General features: G+C 39.2%; 1 long non-coding RNA gene across 1 annotated transcript; it reads left to right on the plus strand.

Annotated features, from left to right (window-relative positions):
- Positions 1–22,558: 22,558 nt before the first annotated feature.
- Positions 22,559–24,204, plus strand: LOC308633571. Its single transcript, XR_014018801.1, has 3 exons — positions 22,559–22,658; positions 23,993–24,062; positions 24,164–24,204. It is a non-coding gene; the product is annotated as an uncharacterized lncRNA (long non-coding RNA).
- Positions 24,205–24,596: the final 392 nt, after the last annotated feature.

Below are 24,596 nucleotides of genomic sequence, written 5' to 3' on the forward strand. Positions count from 1 at the left end.
CGTTAAGTCTAATGTGTTAGGAGTGTTGTTGTGCCCTTCATCCCTTTGCTGGACAGTGACAGCCGCCACTTGTGACTGGGTAGACTTTGTGTGGTGCTTCTTTAGCACCATCTGAATGTGCATTTGTCCATCCACCATTTGCCAAATGCCTTTGACCTCTGTTGACCAATTGCTGATCAATTCACTCATTTCCAAAAATTGAACCAGTAATTTCGGTAAGCGCCTGTGAAGTGGATGATTTTAAATTGATTCTATTATTTCTTCGGCACTTAACTGTCCTTCTTCTGAGAAGGAGGACTGGTTGGCTCTCCTGACATCCATTTCATTTTAGAAAGCCAAGATAAGTGATTAATTATGAACTTTACCAGTTTCAAAATAAGAATTTAACAGCTTCTTTAGATTGTGACAAATGAGTCTCCCTACCCCCCAGCTTTCCTTTTTTCTGTATTGTAGACTTATGGATTTTTATATACTCAATGTATGTCTTTTGACTATAATTCCTCTTTTTTTTTTTTTTTTTTTTTTTGGTGGTGCTGGGGATCAAACCCAGGGCCTTGTGCATGTGAGGCAAGCACTCTACCAATTGAGCTATATCCTCTAATTGTCCCTTTTGATGCTTATGTTATCACCTTTAGGCCAGTATGATCCCCCTTCAACTGACTATGGTGTCTTTTTGTTGTGATTTCATTAATCTTTGAAAAATTTCCTTGTTTTGGAACATTACAAAACTGTTCCAGGCTCACCTTGCACCCCTACTGACTTACTGCTGCAATCTGCTCTTTCTGCAAGGTGTCCTGGCCTCTTCAGTAGGAAATGGTGAGAGAAACCACAATCAGGATAAAAGTAGTTTTTTTTTTTTTAATGGATATAGTTTTAACAAATTAAAAATACTATAGATGGCCTGTTTTGGCTTTTTTTTTTTTTTTTTTTTTTGAGTACCTGGAGTGCCACATTGTTAGAAATGCAAATTTCCTCACTGGGTAACCAGCATCAAGCATTTTACTACACGATTTAATGTAATTCTCACATTGACAAAATATGGTAGGACGCTTATTACTATCCCTATTTTAAAGATGATGAAAATGAGACTGAGAAAATAAGTAATTTGTCTCAAGTCACACAGCTAGTAAATGATAGGGTGGCATTGGAGCCAGGAAGGTGGCCTTAAAACATGGCCTTATTACCACAACCCTACGGTCTATTCAGTTGCTTAGAAGCTTTGTTCACTGGAGGCTTGGCAGGAAGTTATTCACATGGCATTAGTTGTCTTGCAAGGATTTTATTTCAAAAAAGAAGAACTTGTGAAATATGCAGAAAAAGAGAAGAAACAGAAAGATATTTTTCTTACATACAGAAAATACACAAATCATAAGCATAGAGGACAATCAATCTTTACAAAGTTACATACCTATAGCACAAACACTCATATGAAGGAAAGAAGCATTACTAATATAAACTTAAAAGAAAATTTTTATCTTCTTATCTATAGATACTTCAGCATGCTTATTTTACAGGTAGAAACATAACCAAAATACCATAATTACACCCCATAAATTAACAATAATTAAAAGATTTAAATATGTAGTGCTCAATTTTTTAATACCCAGGTCATGTTCATTTTTCTTTGCTTATCTCAAAAATATCTATTTGGATTTGGTTAGTTGGACATGTTTTCCAAAAAGGCCCACATATTTCATATAATGATTTTTCTCATACATCCCTTTATTCTGTAACTGTTCCTTCCCTTTACTGTTAATGTTCTTTCTTTGTCGTTGAAGAAGTGGTCATTTATCTTGTAGAATTTTTCACATTTTGGATATACAGCTGATTGAATCCTCTGTTGTCATGGAACATGTTCTTTTTTTTCACTGCATTTTTAAAAAGGAACCTAATTTTCATTTATTTATTTATTTGTTTATTTATGTGGTGCTGATGCTAGAACCCAGTGCCTCACCTGTGGTAGGCAAGTGCTCTACCACTGAGCTACACCCCCAGCTCCCACTGTATTTTTTTTAATACATACTTTGTTTTATTTGTTCTAATTAGTTATACATGAGAGTAGAATGCATTTTTTTTAAATTTTTTTATTTGTTTTAATTAGTTACACATGACAGTACAATGACCTTGACATATCATACATTTGAATCAGATGGGATATAACTTCTCATTTTTCTGAGTGTACAGGTTGCAGAATCACATTGGTCATGCAGTCACGTATATACACACAGTAATAATAATGTCTGTTTCATTCTACTATCCTTCCTTTCCCCTCATCCCCTCCCCCCCCTCCTATCACTTCTCTCTATCCAATCTAAGGTGACGCTATTCTTTTTTTTTTTCTCACATCTTCAGACATATATTTTGTATAACGATGTGGGTCTCCTTCCACCAGAATGCATTTTGACACATCATACTAAATGGAGTATAACTTCTTATTTGTCTGGTTCTACATAATGTAGAGTTACACAGGTCATGTAATCATAGGGTAATAATGTCCAAGTCATTCTACCATCATTCCTACACCCATGCCCCTTCCCCTCCCTTCACTCCCCTCTGACTAATCCAAAATATCTCTATTCTTCCTGCCCCCTCCCCCCACTGTGAATTAGCATCTGCATATCAGAGAAAACATATTCTGGTCTTTGGTTCTTTGGGATTGGTTTATTTCATTTAGCAACATTCTCCAGTTCCATTTACTGGCAAATGCCATAATTTCCTTCTTCCTTAAGGCTGAGTAATTCCATTGTGCATATGTACCACATTTTCTTTATCCATTCATCTGTTGAAGGGCATTTAGGTTGGTTCCTAGCTATTGTAAATTGAGCTGCTATAAACATTGACATGGCTGCATAACTGTAATATGTTAATTTTAAATCCTTTGGGTATAAACCAAGGCTTGGGATAGCTGGGTCAAATGGTGGTTCCATTCTAAGTCTTCTGAGGAATCTTTCTTTCTTTCTTTCTTTCTTTCTTTCTTTCTTTCTTTCTTCTTTCTTTCCTTTCTTCCTTTCTTCCTTTCTTCTTTTCTTACAGAACAATTTTTCTTATCTCTGGTTGTATATAAAGTATGTTCACACCAATTCATGTCTTCATACATGTACTTTGGATAATGATGTTCATCACATTCCACCATCCTTGCTAACCACCTACTCCCTCCCTTCCCCTTCCCTTTCTCTGCCCTATCTAGAGTTCATCTATTCCTCCCATATTCCCCCTCCCTACCCCACTATGAATCAGAAATCAGAGAAAACATTTGGCATTTGTTTTTTCGGGATTGGCTAACTTCATTTAGCATTATCTTCTCCAATGCCATCCATTTACCTGCAAATGCCATGATTTTATTCTCTTTTATTGCTGAGTAAAATTACATTGCCACATTTTTTTAAATCCATTCATCTACTGAAGGGCATCTAGGTTGGTTCCACAATTTAGCTATTGTGAATTGTGCTGCTATAAACATTGATGTGACTGTGTCCCTGTAGTATGCTGTTTTTAAGTCCTTTGAGTATAGACTGAGGAGAGGGATAGCTGGGTCAAATGGTGGTTCCATCTCCAGTTTTCCAAGGAATCTCCATACTGCTTTCCATATTGGCTGCACCAATTTGCAGTCCCACCAGTAGTGTATGAGTGTACCTTTTCCCTCACATCCTGGCAACCCTTATTGTTGTTTGTCTTCATAATAGCTGCCATTCTGACTGGAGTTTGATGATATCTTAGAGTAGTTTTGATTTGAATTTCTCTAATTGCTAGAGATAATGAACATTTTTTCATATATTCTTTGACTGATTGTATATCCTCTTCTGAGAAGTGTCTGTTCAGGTCCTTGGCCCATAGTCCCACTGCATTTTTTGTAAGCTCATTTTAGAGACTCAAAATGCTTTCCTGAGTTGGTAATTAAAAAAGCACTCTATGATCCACTACATTTGGGAATTACTATATACTTTTGTGAACCAATGCATGGAGTTTCACAAATAAAGATCTGAAAAGTAAAGCAAAAAAAAAAAAAAAATGTTTGCACGCCTGTAATCCCAGTGGTTTAGGAGGCTGAGACAGGAGAATTACGAGTTCAAAGCCAGCCTCAGCAACTAAGGCTCTAAGGAGGCGCTAAGCAACTCAGTGAGACCCTGTCTCTAAATAAAAGACAAAATAGGCCGAGGATGTGGCTCTGAGATCAAGTACCCCTGAGTTCAATCTCTGGTACCAAAAAAAAAAAATGTTTTGTAGAATCAGAAAATAGAGGCTAGGGATGTGGCTCAGTAGTAGTGCTTGCCTAGCATGCACAAACCCATGCTAGGCAAGCTCCAGCATGCGTGAGCACACACATGCACACACACGTACACACATAATCAGAAAATGTAGTCCCATCGTACACACATAATCAGAAAATGTAGTCCCATATAGTCTTTTTTTTCAGTCTTACATTTTGACTGAAAAACATGTGTTACATGCAAAATTACATATAACATCAATATTAGTTATTAAACATAACGAGTGTTGTGACCACATTTGCCCAACTCAAGAGCTAGAATATTACCAAAATTTTGTGTCTACCAGTGAGTCCCTTTCCTATCCCAATCTTCTGCCTCTCTCTTCCACACTTACCTAAGAGGTTTGTCTACCTGATGCAGGTAGTCAAGAACGGAAGATAGATGATGGGAGGTAGGGGAGATAAGGGCACGCAGGACCCTACAAGCATGTACCAAGCCCACAAGAATGGTTTCTGTTGCCTCTGACCTGGACAATGTAGGTGTCCTGTAGAAGCCTGGGTTCTTCATGAGGGACCTGAACACATACACCTGACCCAGGAGAAGGAACACCATAAGAGGAAAGGGGAAAGTGGAGCAGGTACAGGTCCTGCTGCTGCTTCCTGCCCAGCAGGTAAAGCTGCAGATCAATACAAGAGAGAGAAGGAAGGGATTTACAGCTCTGGGCATCTCCCAGCGGAAAAGGTGGAGATTGTCTCATCCAATCGTCACAACAGCCTTGTGAAGTTGGAAATGTAATCCTAATCTACAGGTGAGCAAAATGGAATTTTAGGGAGAAATCTACTTGCTCACATCATTTGGGCAGGGAGATGGAGTTGGGACTGCTAAATTTTTCATTTATATCATCAAATACTCTTGTCAGGTTTTGAGTTCTAGATCAGGCAGTTTTCCAACAACATTTGTGTTGATTAAGTCTTTTTTCTTTCTTGTTTCTTTTGGTGCTGGGAATCAAACCCAGGGTCTTGGGCATGATAGGCAAATACTCTACCATTGAACTATATCCCCACCCCTCAACTTGGCCTTTGATTCATTAGAGGTAAAGAAGGAGATTAATGTGTTTATATTAATCTAAATACGACAATGGTTTTTTAAAGAGGAATCTGGACTTTTGCAAGGACTGTTGGTACAGGCCTATAATCCTCGCTAGTTGACAGGCTGAGGTAGGAGGGTCACAAATTCAAGCCCAGCATGGACAACTTAGTGAGACCCTCTCTCAAAAAAAGAAAGAAAAATTGTTTTCTAATCATGGTAGAGCAGTAGAGTGCTTGCCTAGCATTTTCTAGGCCTTGTATTCAATCCCCAGTACAAACAAAACAAAACAAAACAAAACAAACAAACAAACAAAAAAACCAAAAAACAAAAAACAAAAAAAACCCCAAAACAGTTGCAAATTATATTTGCTGGAAGCTAATGTTGAGACATAGTTTGGGTGCAAGATGATTATTAAGGAGCAACACCTGTGAAAGAAAGGTGCTAGAAGCAGAGGGAAAAGTCCCATTGTGACACAGGCCTGGCAAAGCCTGTGCCAACCCAAGTGGCTCTGTGGAGCAATATTGTCCTTCAGAGTTATCTTGCATCAGGCCCAAAGCCTGGGCAGGTATTTATACCCCTGTCCTCTGGATCACTGAAGGTGGGCTGCTCAGAGGGCAAAGTGACCTCAGATGAAACATCTCTCAGTAGCTGATGTTGATCTCAAAGGAGCTGAGAACCAGAGCCTGTGTGTTGACCTCACACCCCAAAGCTGGGCTGCAGGTTCTCCTTAAAGGGAATCTAGGTGGTGTTAAGACCTAAGAGATACTTGAGAGACATCAACCTCCTGTAGAGGATTCTGAATCCCAACCATCATAATAAGACACATTTGAGATAATTGGGGGAATGAAAATAGACTATCAAATAATAGAGATTATTATTAATTTTATTGGGGTCAAGAAAACATGCTGTTTTATTACATTGACATAGCACTTGTAACAGCAGATTTGTAGATTTATTTTTCCCTCCACACTAAGCAATTCTCTAATTCATCCAGCTAGGTGTACTACCATTTAATCCCATGCTGATACTGTCTATCTGGAATTATCATCATATGCCACAAATCAAAGGGTCCAGTTCCAGAGGACTGCCCTTACTTTATTTGTTAATCACAAGTCGAGCCTCCTGTAATTCTAACTGCCCAGCTCTAAATCAGGGGTTATCATATTACATCCTTGAGTTTGATAGTTTGCTAGATGGCTGCAGGAAATACCACTTATGTTTACCAGTTTATTATATGGGGTACAACCCAGAAACAGGCAGAGGGAAGAGATGCGGAGAGCCATGTATGGGGCAGGAAAGTGGTCTAGCATGCCATCCTCCCAGCACCACAATGTGTTCACCACCCTGAAAGCTCATCAGGTTTCAAGAGTTTTCATAGTGCTTAATTTCCAGTCTGCACCCTTACTTCATTCGCATAAACTTAGGTGTGATTAAGAGAGGCACTTTATGAATAACAAAAGACATTACTTGTCACTCAGGAGATTGCAAGGATTTTAGAAGTTCTGCATCAGGAACCGGGGACACAGATCAGATAATTTTCTTATTATACTGTAAGTGTGGTAATTGTACTGTGGTTATGTTATAAAATGTTCTTATCTGTGAGTGCTATCTATATTCTGAAGTGCATGGTGGTACAATAAGATGTCAAGGATTTGCTCCAGCAAAACAACGGCAATAACAAAAGTTGAGAGAAGATTCATGAAGCAGGAATGCTAAAAGGTTCATAACTATAAAAGTTAGAAATAGATTCACAGGGGTTCTGTTTGGTATTCTATTCCTATGTGTATTTTAAAATTTAAAATGATAATAGTGTACCTATACGACATAAATATATAATGAATATATAATGTGTAAATATGTAAAAATATATGAAAACATAATAAAAATGTTTTAAAAAACTCATCAAAAGCCATTCTAGAATAAGCATTTCTCTTTTAGTAAAAGAATCATCTGTTTAATAAATATTATTGGCTGGGTGTCTTTCATGTGCTAGAGCCTGATGAATGGATCCAGATTAAACTCAATTTTAAGTCTCATGCTCATCTATACCTTGTTCAGGACTCAAAGTGTCCTGCGCTGCTAGCCCATAGCTTTCAGTGGCTCTTTAAGGTTTTCCTGTTGATTGAGGCGAAACAAATAACTAAGAAAGGAGGTACTGGAAGAAGAGAATGGTAGTAATGGAGGGGAGAAGGAAAACTACTGAATTTGGGAGCATCCAGCCACAGTGCTAGATGCTTTACATACATTATTTTTATGTCGCACAGTAACCACAACTGCCGCAGTCTGGCTGGGCACAAAATCACGAGCTACTCAAGCAGGAACAAACTTTATTTTTTGAAACTGCTGCCAATGCCCCGTATGCTCCGGGAAGATTGCCGACCGACCCACGCGGTGTTCTCCCGGATGCCAACAGGAAGTTCCTCCTCGGAATTCCCTCCTACCGCACTTCCCCAACCAATGGGAACTCTCCAGGAGTCCTGTAGCAGGCCGAGGTGAACAGCAGGAGTCCAATATCCATATGAATGCAAATCTTAACATAATCATATCATCTCAATGGCTTGCTGGCATCACCTTTCAACCAAAAATGCCATGCATCATATTACTTGGCTGTGGCTCTTAGCACACAACATGATATTATTTAATTTTTTAGGATTCAGTTTGTTGGTTAGGATATTAAGAGGCCCTGGGTGTTGATCCCCAGCAATAATACACACGCAACCTGCCCCTCCCCCCAATAAACACACACACACACACACACACACACACACACACACACACACAAATAAACCAATCAAACCAACCAAACACCCCTTCCCCATAAACTAAAAACAAACAAAACCTTAGAAGGTAGCCAAGACTTCCCAAGCAGAAGTGCCTGCTGTGCCTCTTCCTGGGGCAATAAGCAGGGCTGAGAAGCATGCTGCAGGAAATCTGTAAATAGGTGGCTTTGTGTTCAGCCTATTCAATAGTTCAGACTATTGTGGACTAGTCCCAAGTCTGGAGTGTCACACCAGAAGCTCTTTCTGCTGCACACGGCCATGGTTGGAGAAAGCATCAAGGAATCCAGGGAGAAGAATGTCAGTCATAAGCTGACACTTAAGCATGCTCAGATGATTTTGCATTGCAGCTGGGTATGAGGGTGCTTTGAGCTGTAATTAGTTGGCTATGTGCTTGTGCTGAGGAAAACATTGCAGAGGGATTTGTAACAGGTTCTGGTAGGTGTAAGTTTTCAAGATGTGTATAAACTGTCCATATGATATACTCACTTTCTACAATATCGGTTTGTCACAGTATGTTTATTCCATGTACTCTCGTCCTGATTCCCTGCTTTTCCTTCTCCTTCCAGAAAGTTCTATATGCCCCTTTTCTGGCCTGGTGATCAAGGTCAACAGTGATGCAAAGGATGGACATTTCCAGCATGCAGTGCAGCAGTCCCACTTTATGGCTATGACTTCAGCTTCCCTAGGGCCACCAGCTCCTTGCTGACTCTTGGGGATGAAAGCTAGGTTTCCTTTGAGGCTCTACAGTTCCTAGACTCACTTGGGGATAACTGACTTGTGCAGAAGGGAAACTAAATCAGCTGAAAGTTGCAAAACACATTCCCCTGGCTGCAGACCATTTCCTACTTCCTTTCTTATCTTCTTGGTTTTTTTTTTTTTTTTTTTTGTGTGTGTGTGTGTGTGTGTGTGTTAGTGACTATTCTGGCTTCAGGTAGATCAGGTGAAGATCTTTTACCTTCACTGTTTCCTGGCAAGTGCAGCACACTGGCCTCAGCTTCTTGCTCCATATCAGATATCAGAATCTTACCTTCACCCTCTCTCTCTAGTTTCATTTATTTTTTTTAAGCTGTAGATGGATATAATACCTTTATTTTATTTATTTATTTTTTTATGTGGTGCTGAGGATTGAGCCCAGGGCCTCACACATGCTAGGCAAGAGCTCTATTACTGAGCCACAATACCAGCCCTTATTTTTTTTTCTTATTGTTTCCCATCCATTTATTTATGACACTCTTTTCCAGGCTTGTGCTAGGATCTGGGAATCAACTGAAGAATAAAACCTGATCCATTGGCCTTCAGCAGCTGAGAGTGGACTTGGACGAGAGAGAATTCTAGGAACTCATAATGAGTGTCTCCTTCCTTATCTTTTTCTATGCTTAGTATAAACAATTTACATTTCTAAAATAAATATCTATTAGCTGTACATATTAATGGTGTTCAGTGTCACATTTCCATACATACATACAGTGTGCACTGATCGAGTTCAACTGCTCTTTAACTCTCCCCTATCTTCCAGTAATCACTGTTCTACTTTCAAGTCAACAAATTTTTTAGTTGCTACATATGAGGGAAAACACATGATACTTGTCTTTCTATGTCTGGCTTATTTCACATCACATAAATGTCCTCCAGTTCCATCTATTTTGCTGCAAATGTCAGGATTTCATTATTTATTTCATTATTTATGACTCCATTGTGTGTGTGAATCTATCTCACATTTTCTTTACCCATTCATTTGTTGATGGGCATCTAGGTTGATTGCATATTTTAGCCATTATGAATAGTGCAGCAAGAATCATGGGCATGCAGGTTTCTTTTTGGTATGCTGATTTAATTTCCTTTGCATATATACCCTGAGATAGGATAGCTAGATCATATGGTAGTTCTATTTTTAGTTTTTAAAAGAACCTCCATATTGCTCTCCATACTAGCTATAAAAAATTACATTCCAACCAACAGTATCTGAGTTCCTTTTTCTCTACATCCTCCCTAGCATTTTTTTTTTTTAAATAATAGCCATTCTAACTGGAGTAGATGGTATCTCTTGGTAGTTTGGATTTGCATTTCCCTGATGGCTGATGACATCGGGTATTTTTTTCATGTTTATTGGCTATTTTTATTTCTTCTTTTCAGAAGTGCCTATTTGGGTCATTTCTTCATTTTTAAACTGAGTTACTTGCTTTTTGTTATTTTTTAAAATTCTTCATATACTCTGGATATTAACTCTCTGTTAGAGGAGTAGTTGGCAAATATTTTCTCCCATTCCATAGGTTGTATCTTCACTCTGTTGAGTGTTTCCTCTGTTGGGCAGAAGTTTTTTAGTTTTTTGTAATTTTAATTGTCAATTTTTGCCTTGTTTCCTATGCTTTTGGGTTTCCACCAAGAAAATCACATATGTACCAATGTTTTCAAGTGTTTTTCTTATATTTTATTTTGGTATTTCAGTTTTAGATCTTATATTTAAGTCTTAAATACATTTTGAGTTGATGTGTGTGTGTGTTTGTGTGTGTGTATGTTTGTGTGTGTGTGTGTGTGTGTGTGTGTGTGTGTGTATTGGGGATTGAACCCAAGGCCTTAAACATTGTAGTCAAGTGCTCTATCACTGAGCTACAACCCTGGCCATTGATTTTTATATAGGGTGAGAGATGGGGACAAGTTTCAATAATCTGCATATGGATATATCATTTTCCCAGAACAATTTACTGAAGAGACTTTCCTTCTTCCAATTTATGTTTTTAGAAGCTTTGTGGAGAATCAGTAGGTTACAGATGTGTAGATTCATTTCTGGGATCTCTATCTATTTCTTTGGACTGCTTTTATGCCAAAACCTCACCGTTTTGGTTATTGTAGCTCTGTAGTATGTCTTGAAATCAGGTATTGTGATGTCTCCAGCTTTGTTTTATTTTATTGTTTTGGTCAGGGCTGTTTTGGTTATTTGGGGGTATTTTGCAGTTCCAAATAAATTTCAGGATTGTTTTATTCTAGTTCTGTGATAAATATCATTGTTATTTTGATGGGGATTACATTGAATCTGTAGATCCCTTTGGGTAGGATGGCCATTTTTACAGGGTGTGCTGATTAAATCCAATCATCCTTCACCACTCAATCCATTAATTCATTAGAGGTTGCTAAATGATAAAACTCCAATTCTGTCTTTGCTTCTGATGGGTTAGCCAGAATTGTTCTTTGGAAGAGAAACTGAAATGCAGTTTGTACATTCCCCAATTTCTAGTAATCACTTTTCTATTTCCAGATCAACTTTTAATTTTTTTTAAAGTTTCCACATATGAGAGAGAACATGTGGTACTTGTCAGATGGTATTTTTTTAAAGAGTCCTTTAAAGAGTCCTGTGTGGATCAGGAACTTTTCATAAGTTCATTAAAAGACTATCCAACCCATTAACAAGGGAAGTCTTTCCATTTATTGTGTCTTCAATTTCTTTCATAAATGTTTTATAAATTTTCCTTCTAGAGGTCTTTCAACTTCCTTGGTTAAATGTATTCCTAGGTATTTTTTTGTAGATATTGTGAATGTATTGCTTTTATGATTTCTTTCTCATAAAATTCATTATTGGTGTGTAGAAAAGGTACTGATTTTTAATGTTGATTTTGTATTCTGCTGCTTTATTAAATTTATCAATTCCAATATCTTTTGGTGGATTTGTTAGGTTTTAGAATCATGTCATTTGCCAACAGGGATAATTTGATTTCCTTCTTTACTACTGTAAACCTTTTATTTCTTTCTCTTGCCTAATTGCTGTGGCTTAAACTTTTAGAATCCCATCAAATTAAAATCATGAGAGTGGAACCCTTTGTCTTGTTTCTGTTCTTAAAGGAAATGCTTTCAGTGTTCCCTCATTCACTGTGGTGTTGTTTATATCTCAAAAGATAAGTACTCTTTAAAAGTAATACCATTGTTGCATTTAAAAAATTTTCAGCAATTCCTTGATGTTATCAAATATCCAGTTAAAGCTCACTGGTTTTATCATAATGTTTTATAGTTGGTCTGTTTGAATCAGGATATTTTTACAGGCCCATATGTAGATGCTATTGGTTGGGGTAACTGCTTAAATATTTTTTATATCTATGGTTTTCCTCTCATGCTCTTTATATATATATATATATATATTTCAATTTATTTTTTGAAGAAACTATTGAATTCTCCAATAGAGCTTCCCACCATCTGGATTTTACTGATAGCTTCCCTCTATGTTTATAATGTTTTTCCTTTCTTTGTATTTTCTTAAAAATGGTAGTTAGGTCTAAAGATTTAGGCTGGAGGGGCTGGGGATGACTCAGTGATAGAGCACTTGCCTAGCATGTGAAAGGCCCTGGGTTAGATCCCTAGCTCTAAAAAAAAAAAAAAAAAAATTAGGCTTGAATTTAGGGTCGAAATAACTAAGAGATGATAGTATGTATCCTTTTATCAGCTTTCTCTCTTTGTGATATGAGCAGCCCTTATCATTACCTCAATCCATTAATTCATTAGAGGTTGCTAAATGATAAAACTCAAATTCTGTCTTTGCTTCTGATGGGTTAGCCAGAATTGTTCTTTGGAAGAGAAACTGAAATGCAGTTTGTACAGAAAAGGTAGGTTAAATGCAGCAATCTTTTCTTTGTTAAGTTTTAAAATAACTTGAATACTGAAGATTTCAGTGGCTTCTTTCCTCCTTAGAGTCCTTTCCTCTCTGGTTTTCTCCTTTTTCCTTTAGTCTCTCTCCCTTTCTCCTTTTAAACCAACTTTGTGGTGCATTGGAAAAAGTATTATAGATTCATTCATTCTGGCTGATAACAGCTTACAGAGTGACTCCAGAGATATTTTCATTTTTTTTTCTAGTATTGGGGATTAAACCCTGGGACACACTATGACTGAGTTACATCCCCAGCCCTTTTTTTTTTTTTTTTTTTTTAAATTTTGAGATAGGTCTTGCTAAGTTGCTGAGGCTGGCCTTAAACTTGGGATCCTCTAGCTTCAGGCTCCCAAATCACTGGGATTACAGGTATGCACCACAGCACCTGGCAAGAGATGTTTTCTGTTTAACTTCTATCAATATTTAAAATTAGACAAGTGAAAATTCTTGAATAAGTAAAGCATTTATATGCATTTACTATTATGTGCTAACTGTTGTTAAAATAATTTACATGTTTTCTCATGTAATGTCCTCAACAACCCCATGAGTAAGATATTCAGTTATTTCCATTTTACAGATGTGGAACACAAGGCTCAGGTTGCTTCAATAAGTTGGCAACTAAACGTGACAGAGGTGAAATTAAAACTGGGGTTGTCAAAGCTTCAAAATCCGATATCCTATTCATAATCCCATTTTTTTTCTGCCTTCTCAATGTACTTTCTGGAGTCTTGAACAAGGAGGAAACAGTGAACATCTTGAACAGGAGATTCTCAAACTTGAAATCATCTACCAAAGTGTTGGGATAAACATTAGTAAGTGCCTGAGGAAGCTTGTTGTTCAGGCAGTAGATAAGAAGGACTCTAAAGAATGTGATAATGAGGGAAATGGAGAGGGAAAACTGGCCACTTCCCTTTTCTCTAATCTTCATGTGAGAAGCAAAGCAGAGTGACCTTGACTATACAAAGAAGGAACTCATCCAACATATAAAGAAATCCACCTGAACAGTGGGCATGCAACCTACCTATAAATTTCCCCTGCTTGTAGATGTGGTGTTGGTCCTCTGCTGCATCTCGATCTGCTACCACAGAAGAACACATAAGTAATAAAATGTCAAAATTCTCTCTGTCAAATACTCTTAAGTTCTTTCCTTGGGATCAGTTGACAGTAGATCTGGGGCATTTTCAGCCTTGCGGTTAAACGCAGAGAATCTACTAGAGATCATTCAGCTGTCAGTGTATAAAGCATAGTTTGGCAGTTACCCAAAGGTTTGTCACTGGGAGTTAGTTTAGTTAACATGTCCATCAGCTCACGAATGACCTTTTTTTTTTTTTTTTTTTTTTGTGTGTGTGTGTGTGTGTGTGTGGTAAGAACATTTATGATCTATTCTTTAAGCAAACTTTGTGTGTACAGTTTAGTTTTGTTAACCAGAATCACCATACTGTACATTAGGTCTCTAGATTTCATTCATCTTATAACTGAAAGTTTGTATGCTTTGACAATATTACCCTCACTTCCCTAACCTACCAGCTCCTCATGACCACTGTTCTATGAGTTTGATGTTTTTAGATTCCACATGTAAGCGAGACTTCCCCTGGATCTTCACATGCCTGTCTCCTCTTTGACATTCAGTTCTTAGTTGGAATGTCACCCTTTTGTAGAATTTTCCCTGACCATCTTGTCTATAGTAGGCACCCTCTACCTCCCATCCTCTTTTTCAATTATTTCTTTTGTAGCTTATTCCCATTTGAAAGTATCTTCTGTCTTTCCTACTATAATGTGGGGAGGAAAGTAACCAGTTTCATTCAGTCAGTGCTGGGATTCTGGTGCCTGGCACAAAGTAGGCCTCTGCCTTTGTTGAATAAATGAATTAGTTCAAGCATCCTGGGTTCCTTTCAATCCATGCTACATCCATCACTGTTGGTTTCAGTTAGCCTCCAGAACGGCTGTGGCCCATTACCACCTGACCTTCCATCTGTGAAAGTTAGGGGTTCTCGCTTTATGCATTTATAAACTAAAGCTTATAGAAATGATCAGATTCAGTTTCAGTTACATATTAGGCTGAGGTCCAACATAATTTATGTTCTAACTGAAACTTGTTTGCTCAAGCTAGGTCTGAATGTTTGTGTCACCCCATTCCCATTCATATGTGATAGTTTTAGGAGGTGGGGACAGTGGGAGGTGACTAGGTACTGAGGGCACAGCTCTTATGAATGGGATGAGTGCTCTTATAAAAGAGGCCTCAGAGGCTGGGAATGTAGCTCAGTGATAGAATGCATGCTTAGCATGCATGAGGCCTGTGTTCAATCCCCAGCGCTACAATCAATCAATCAATCAATAAATTTAAAAAAGCAAACCTCAGAGAACAATTTTTCCCCTTCTATCATGTGAGGGCACAGCCAGAAGGGGCCATCCATCCATCCACAGGGAAGTGGGTTCCTTACCACCATCCAATCTTCTGGCAACTTCATCTTGGACTTCCTAGCCTACAGAACTGTGGGTAATAGATTTCTTTGTTTATCAGCCACCCAATTTGTAGTATTTTGTTATAGCAGCCCCAAAGGACTAAGGCAGGGCATATTTCAAAACCTGCCTCTCGTTGTGAGTATTGAATGCCTCTGAGTGAAAAAGAATTATGACAGGACTGAAGATATCACAGATATTCTTTCAAAGTTGGACGGCAAAAGCTTCTGAAGTCCTGGGAGATTGGATCTGTTGCCTAGGGGTTTATATTAGAGTTAGCCAGTGGCTCAGGAAGCAGTTTATAGGTCAAGACAACCTATGGTCCCAGAATTGTCCTTATCAGGAACCTCTGGGTTAAGGGAGGGAGTTGTTCAAAATGAAGATTACTAAACCATAATCAGACGTACTGAATCAATATCTTGGGGGATGAGTCCTGCAGTTTACACTTGACAAACACCCAGGTGTACCTTAAGCTCCCTAAAGTGTTTGAACCACTGTAGCAAAGAAAGTAAAAGTGTAATTTATTGCAGCTACTTTTCCTAAGGAGCCTGAGGTAATCCACCACAAACAGCCATCAGCACTCATGGAGTCCCAGATCCCATCCCTGATGTCATGAATTGTGTTTTTTTTTTTAAATTCAGATAACTTTATTTAAATCGAAAAACAATTCTTAAAACTGCATTTAAAGTCAAGACCTTTTTGTTATAAAAATCACCAGAAGTATTTCTACGTAAGGCAGAAAGAAGTATTTCTAGGTTAACAAAACCAGATTTGACTTTGGATTTTATTCTTAAGCTGTAGAGGATGGAAAGGGAAAAATAGGTTATTTACAGAAAACATTATCTACATATATACTCAGTTACAAATTTGGTGACAGAAAAGACTTTCAGTACATGATGGCATTTTAGAAGCAGTTCTCAAAGAGCTTAGTTTTATGAATTGTGTTTTATAGTGTGTGTGTGTGTGTGTGTGTGTGTGTGTGTGTGTGTTGCTGGGAATTGAACCCAGAGTCTCTACTACTGAGCTATAGCCTCAGCTCAGATGTCATGAGTCTTGGTGTGGTCTGGATGAGGGCAATTTTACAAATTCATGGGTGGCCAAGGTTAACTCTTGAATTAAAGGGCCTTAATCACATCACCACTTCCTTTGGGGGATTTTTCTTTTCTTTTCTTTTTTGGCATCCTGCCTGCCTACTTTCTATTTCACAGCTTTGTGAAAAGTGAGACTTCCTGACCAATGTATCTACTTTTAAGATGCCTCCTCTTTTTTTTTTTTTTAGATTTAGATGGACACAATACCTTCGTTTTATTTATTTATTTTTATGTGGTGCTGAGGATTGAACCCAAGGCCTCCCACATCCAGGCAGGAGCTCTACCACTGAGCTACAACCTCAGCCAAGGTGTCTCTTCTTATCTTAAGAACTTTTTTGCTCTTTAGATTTTACATCTATCTATCTATCTATCTATCTATCTATCTATCCATCTATCTATCTATCTCAAGGAAAGACATGGTCACTTGGATGTCAACATTGTTTAGCATTAAAAGTATTAGTTGGGTTCAAATTCTTCTCTGCATATTCTTGTCCCTATGGGTCTTTGAAAGCTTTTTTCTCCCACCTCTAATATCTGCTTTTTCCTTTATTCATCTGAACCCTCCCTGTCCTTCAAGAATAGTCTTCATCCAGTAAACTCCCACTGAGTCAGGCTGTTTTCCTCCCTTGAATTCCCAAATCAGTTGTACCTTACTGTTTAATTCTTCATTGTGTTAAAAGAAGTAGGGTTGAAAGCATTGGTTACTACATCTTACCACTCCCTGCTCCCTTGATGTTTATCCATCATTTTGGAAAAACCCAGAACTTGCCAGCACTGTGCTCTCAGAACACTTCCTTCAGGAGCCAGCAGAGGGCAGCGGAGCACTCTTGGCTCTCCTCTTCACCCTGGTGCTCCTCTATGACTAGGAGAGCCCAAGGTGCCATTTTTGGGCCCTGAGCTGAGAGAGTGCAGTTGCTGAATCTTCAAAGATGTTTACATTCCTTCCTCACCTTCCCGCTCTGCTGCCTGCTTTATATCACATATCCTTAAACATCCACTCGTTCTGGGTTCTGTCCCCTCTCTTCCCTATCAGCATCTAAGCTAAAACTACAGACTGCCTTCCTTTCCTACTGGAATGGAATGCTCCCGTCTATTTTGAATTTAAGCTAGTCTAGAGTCAGCTAATTTCACCATTTTATTTATTTGTGCTATTGCTTCTGTCTTGGCATGTGCTGACACTGACATGGTGGTGGGGAATTCCAGCCTGTGGCCTGGTGAGAAGTGGGGGAAGGGGAGGGAGAGGAGAGCAGAAGAAAGAACTTCTGGGAATGATCCCATGACTCACTTGACTGGTGAGTGAATCTGAAGACCTCCTAGTCGGAACAGAGCAAAACCCTGACGAACTCCATTCCTTAGATGACGGATGATGGGAGAGCTGGTAGCCAAAAGGGTCATACACCATGGGAACTCTCCATCTTCCAGTGATGTTCTCAGAGGGCTGTTTACTCACACACATCTCTTACCTCAAATCCTCAAAACAGGTCTGGCTACATAATTCATGGGGCCCAGAGCAAGATGAAAACACAGGTCTCTTTATTCAAAAATTATGAAGATTTCAAGTTGACGACTAAGTACATCCAACCAAAAGCAGGGCCCTGTGAGCATGGAGCATAAGCCAGCCCTGCCCCTCAACATACATAGGACTAGCTCTTTGCTCTAGGTTGGGGAATTGGTGTGAGGGCTTCCTGTATCTGGTTCCTTTTCTGTCCTCAGGAATCAGAGTCCTGGAGAGATAGATAGATAGATAGAGAGACAGACAGACACACACAGAGAGAGAGATACACAGGGGAATTGAGTGGTGAGTGAGATTTAATTTGGAAGATAGGTGATATTCACTTTTTAGGCTCTAGGGATTATAAAATGATCAATGTCCCTAACCTCAGTTGTATTGTAATTAGGGAAGACAACAACAAGCAAAGAGGGAAATATTTGCACACAGTGTGCCAGATGATGATACATGTCCTGGAGAAAAGGAAAGCAGGGCAGGAAGGATTGAGTGCAAGGTGGGGTGAGGAGGCTAATTTTATGATGGTGTTACAAAGGCCCCATGGATAAAATGTTATGTGAACAAAGACTTGGAGAGAGGGAGTGAGTCATGGAGGTATTTGAGGGATAAGCATCCAGGTAGAGGGAACAGCAAGTGCAGAGGCCCTGAGTCTTTTCAAGTTTGAGGAAGATTAGGGAGGCCAGAGTGGTTGGTGTGGGTGACTGGGGGCTGAGGGAATGAATAGGGTGGAGAGGGGAAGCCAGATTCCATATAGCAAGGACTTTGAATTTTACTCTGGATTAGGGTTTTGAGTGGAGGAGTCTCCTGATATGACTTAAGCTTTGAAGGATTCCCTATATGCTCCATTGAGAAGAGAATTCAGAGGCATAAAGATGAAAGCAGAGGACCAGTGAGGAGGGCCTTACAGTAATGCAAATGGCTTTGACCAAGTTGTTCCTCATGGAAGAGGTCAGACTCTAGAAGCTCTAAAGGGTCAGAGGTTAGGTCCATTTTGTTTACCACTGTAATTCTGTTGTCAGACACATGCTCTAACGTAGATAGGTGCTCAGTAATAGGCATTTAACGAATCAGCAAGAGAAAACAAATACGTAGCAATAGACTTTCTTGTAATAGAGCCGTAAGATATAACATTAAAAGAATGAAGGTAGAATACCTTGCCAAAATTTCCTAGTGTTTATCCTCACTGTGCGTCTATTAAATCCATTAAAACACTACAGGTCAGTTCATATGAACTGTGTGTCTCATTGACACATGAACCTGAAAGTGCTGGACCTGGAACTGTATTTTTAATGTGTGGTCAATAGGTGGCGCTGCATCTTGTGAGGGTTTTGTCCCCCGCTAGCTATGTGTGAGGAGGTTTACTGATGTAGATCAAAGTATTTTAATTGGAGTACATGGTTGGTCTATTGAAAATTGGATTATTTTCTCCTACCAAATTTCTCCAATTTGGTAGGACTCTCTTGGAATTATAATGTATGAAACTAACACTTGAAAATGTCATTCTTTCTTAAGTGGAACATTTAGATATTATTTAAATGATTAAAAAAAAAGACTCAGTATTGGAAACAGAGTGGTACCCACATGCTGCAGATGCTTTCAATGCCTGATGACAATTTTACTTTATTTCGTTCTCCATGCCATTCTGGCTTATGTGTGTTATTTTCAATATATGTATTTTGGCTGCTGTTTGCATAAAGACCACAAGTGGTATCATTAAATGTATTTCCTTTATTGAGTTTGTGTAGGGAGGTGGAAGTACTGGCAGGAGTCATGTAGGAAGAGAGGTGTGCAAGGAGGAAATAGGCTGCAGTCAATGAAGGAGGCTGAGAGGTTTCGTGGGAAGTTCTATGAACACTTTTCAGATGGCAAGTGCCTTCTGCCCAATGGCTTTCTCCAGCTTCCAGAAAGCTTCTCCAAGCAGTATCACCTTGTGCAAGATTGCATCCCTTGGAGCCCTGCAGTGGCTGGTTCTTTCTTTTCCAGTGCCCAACTTTAATTCTCACTGATTAAATCCAGACTGAAGAAGCAGAAGATCTAGGATTTTGTGGTGGAGCCATGGCTTTCTTTTGAGTTGGGCCAAGTAAACTCTGTCTTACAAGATTTCTTGTGTCAGGCATGGCAGCACATGCCTGTAATCCCAGAAGACTGAGGAGGCTGAGGTAGGAGGGTCACAAGCTGGAGGCCAGCCTCAGCAACTTAGTGAGACCCTAAGCAGCTTGGTGGCATCCTGTCTTAAAATAAAAAATAAAAAGGGCTGGGAATGTGGCTCAGAGGTTGAAAGCCCCTGGGTTCAACTCCTGGTACTTAAAAAAAAAAAAAAAAAAAGGATGATTTGTGTCGACTACTGGTCCCTGGGTGGAATTTATGGCTGTGTGTTTCTTTTTTATTATTTTTTTATTTTTTATTTTATTTGTTTTAATTAGATACACATGACATGTGTGTTTCTTTTCTTAAAACAATTTTTAGTTATAGATGGATTATAGATGGACATAATATCTTTATTTTGTTAATTTCTTTTTATGTGGTGCTGAGGATCGAACCCAGTGCCTCACATGGGCAAGGCAAGCGCTCTGCCACTGAGCCACCATCCCTGCCCAGGGCTGTAGGTTTCTGAGGATGAAACTATTCTTTCACTGTGTTGATGGTATAGATGGGGCTCCTGAAATATGACTTGACTACAGCCTCTGCCACAGTATCTGTAAAGGACTCATGGAATATATTGACTTCAGATTGTTTCCTCTCCAAGAAGTCTTTGTGCCTTTTCTTCTCTGGGGCCTGTGGCCTGTAGCTGCAGGACTCACAGTTAGCCTGTCTTTCCCTCCACCCCTTCAGCTAGCAACCCATTCCCCTATTGCTGTGATCAGAGACTCCTATATGAAGGAGTCTAACCGACCAGCCTACTCTGTCCTCATGTGGCTCAGCTCTGTCCACCCTGCTCTGCTGGCTTTTCTTCAAGTCCTTCCACTAAGCCACCACTCAGTATCTGTTGATTAGCAAATACCTGGGGTTTGCCTAATACCTATCAGGCAATGTGCTGGGGAAAGGGCCGGGTACATTTCCTGTTCCCATCCTTTCCTTAGAATAAGCTCCCTTCCTCTGGATTCATTGGAAGCCTGATTTCCCTCTAATGTTACTGCCATTCTTTGGGCCTAGGTTAAAAGCTCTCCTTTGTACCTTGCTGTCATCATTGATATACTAGCTTTTGGTTACATCGTTGGTGACAAGCTGGCTCAAAGAACATTTAGGCATCATTTTTCTCATTTAAGGAGAAGAGAGGGAGGATGCACCAACTATGTTCCTTTTATCAGAGAAGAACCTGTTTTCCCACAGGCTCCCTGTAGAGCCCCTGTATTACCCTGGTGCCCTCTAGCTGAAGGCAACATTGGGAAAAAGGGTATCCGGCTTTAGGGAGAAAGGGAATGTTCACCAGTTAGCCATCCCAAAATATCCACCCTGTGGTGCACTCGATCCAGCTGGATTATTCTCTTCCATACAAGTTGCCACAACATGTTGACATCCAGGTCATTCTGTCACATCCATTAATTCCCAGGGCTGTCATTTCTCTTCTGTCTTCCTGTTGGCATCAGACTGACTTCAACTTCAGCATTGATGACCCTTGGCCTCTATCACCCCTCTCTTCCACTCTCCTGGGTAACCTACCTAATAGTGAGTGATGAGCTTGCTTCTTCATCTGAACTTGTATTCCCTTACAGGATCTCCAACGTCCACCTCACCTGTCACTGAATTCATTGTGTCCACCTCCCTCTTTTTCAAAGGTCCTGGAGTCTTGCTCATATCATCTCTGGATTAGCTCTTGTCTCCTCTTCTACTTTCAAGTCCTCATTTTCTCAGCCTATTTCAATTCATCCCCAAAACTCTGCCATGATAATTATATAATTTGATTTGATTGCTCTTCCTCAGTTAAAAGTCATTCACAGTTTCTTGTTGCCTTAGTATCAAGTACAAGCATGGCATTCAGAACCCCTCCCTCCCAACCTGTCATTTATCTCAGTTGCCTCTGTACTCTTTCATTCTGGGTTTTCAGTTTCCTAGACAGGTCTCAGTGCTTTGGTGTGTCTAAAACATGTTTCTGCTCTTTTCCCTCAGTGAACTCCTTCAGTGGGCCCCGCTCAGATGCAAACTCTTTAACGTGGCATTTCTCAATCTCCCAGGTAGAATGAACACACTACCTTCTTTTCTCCCATTGCACTGTTTGTGTTGTATTTTGTGGACATTGTTTTTTTACATACGTGTCAATCTCATTTAAGAGAGGGCCATGGGCTGGGGATGTAGCCCAGTGTTGGAGTACTTGCCTAGCACATATGAAGTCCTGGGTTCAATCCTCAGTATGCACATGTGTGCACACACACGCATATTTATAATATAGAAAAATTAAAAATATATATAAAAATTATATATATGTATCTATTTCATCTCTCTCTATCATCTATCCTATCTATCTATCTACCTACCTACCTATCTATCTATCTAGAATGTGTGTATGTCTGATTAAGCTTTACATCTTAAATATCTGTCACAGCACCTGGGGCATAGCAGGGTGCTCAATAGAGGTTTGTTGAACAAATATTTTTGAACTATTGTGGGTAATAATGGAGGGAATTTTCTGAATGTTGTGCATTTGGTACATTGTTAACATGTGGCCAATATGAATCCTAAAAGTTTAGTGAAGAAAACTTCAGAGAACAAATGTTTACCACAGTGTAGAGTTCTTCAGTTTCCAGGATCGGAGGTGGTGTGTGTGTGTGGTTGATGTTTTTAGAACAAGGCAATGGCTCAGCCCCGTGGGAGCAGATTGCATGAGACAAGCACCCAGAATGGGGGAGATAATGCCAGCCAATCTGTCAGATTTCTTCATCTGCTGGTCCTGGGCTGGTAAGAGTCTTAATATATGCCTCTCATGCTTATATCTTGTGAGGAGTTGCCTTCAAATTTCATCTTCTGCAGGTTGCTTATACAACCCAACGTCTAAAAATAATATTTTAAGAAAGCATATTATTTATTTTGAGTTTTGTAAATGAATCTTGGTGTATGTTTTTTTAAGCACAGATTCTGATCATTTCTTTTCTGTGATGAAATCTGCAGGCTTGGGGAAGAGGCAAATCTCTTTTATAGGTTACTTAGTCAAGCAAGAACTATTTTTTTCCTTTTAATTTTATACTGCTAAAATTATAATTATATAATTATGAAAAAGCAGTTTGGGGAGTAGTCAGTCCATTTATGACTCAAGTTTAGAGGAAGCTGTTGTTGTAGACCAAAAGAAAGGACCAAGGATTTTTTTTTTTTTAATCTGGGAAACCTACTTGCTGGTAGGGTGTAGATGTTGGCAAATAAAATGCGTGGGTTGTTAAGTTGTTTATATATACTTGCATGACTGCAGGTGTGTGTATGGGTGTGTGTGTGCGCACACACACACACACAGTTCTACAGTAACAACAAAACCACTTAAGTTTGGAAAACCAGTGAAATTGACACAGTGAACTAACTCATGGGCTTCCTCCCTCATGCTTAAACATATCCACTGCCATTCTGTGCTAATAACCCCATTGAGAGTTCTCTATTAACAAATGGATAATATTTGAAACACTTTGCATTTTAAGTTGTTTAAGTATCTTCCCTTATCGTTATACATTTTCTTCACAATGTTCCCTTTTTAAAAATGCTACAAAGGTAATCTTCATTCAAGGTTGAATCATTATTATTTTTAAAATAGATGAATCTTAAATGACAAGGTTTTATGGAAGAATTTCTGTATTCTAGCCATGGGGGGTCAATGATAGTTCTTTCCATCAAGCTGAAACAAAATAGAAGGTCACCCCAAAATATAAACTCTTAGGCATGTCTCTAAAAATACATTTTATCTTCTAGTTTAATTGGGGAAAATATAAGTGGTTACTGCTAATGAGTTAGAAGGTACTGTTCAGGAATTTTTGAGGTAGACCTTCCATTTTTGAGGTAAAAAAATTTATTTGGATGGGTTTAAGTATATCATCTCTTTTGCATTCACATATGGCTTTGTGTGAAAAAGAAAGAGACAGTTCTAAATGGGTAACTTGGCAGGAAGGCTGGTGATAGGAGATGATTTTACGGGAGACGAAGTGTGTGATGATAGAAGGAGCAAGTTTGTCCTTGACCACAGAAGTCTGGCCCCCATGGGCTGAATACTGAGAAACAAACACTGTGCATTTCCCAATATTGTTCTTCCCAAGGTGGGGCAGGCAACATCAAAACCAGAAATCCATTGTTGGAGCAATGAATTTCAAATTGAAGAAGACTGTGGTAAGCATCCCTTTCATGTCATGAATTGAGTCCAGGTTTCGTGAGTGATGGCTTAATTGCTGGTAGGTGACCTTTTATATTTTTTTTCTCCCACTTAAAAGATTAAGCCTGATTCAGGACAGAGTTGAAGAGGGAACAAAGGGTAAGTTAGCATCATAATCTGTTGAGTCATGAGAAAATGAAGGCTTATGCACGCACGGGAACTTCTCAGCTTGGCACACACGAGTCTGTCCCTAAAATGCCAAAGGCACAGCTGCTTCTTCCTCCTTTCCTGCTTAAAACTTGAAGGCCAGGCACTTGATTGTTGATGCTTTCTTATTCTTCCTGTAGGTTAAAAAAATAAAAATTAAAAAAAATCCCTGAAGCTTGCCAAGAGCCTCTACCTTGCTAAATCCAACACATAGGTCTGTTCAGGTTCCCAACCTTTGAGCAGTGACAACACAGTTGCTCTCTCTCTCCTCCAGCAAACAGTTCTTCTCTTGATTTCCGAGATCCCACACTTTCCTGCTTTCTCCTGCTTCACTGGCCACATCT

This window comes from Spermophilus citellus (assembly GCF_964194105.1).
Source record: "Spermophilus citellus genome assembly, chromosome: 14".
NCBI classification, from domain to species: Eukaryota; Metazoa; Chordata; class Mammalia; order Rodentia; family Sciuridae; genus Spermophilus; species Spermophilus citellus.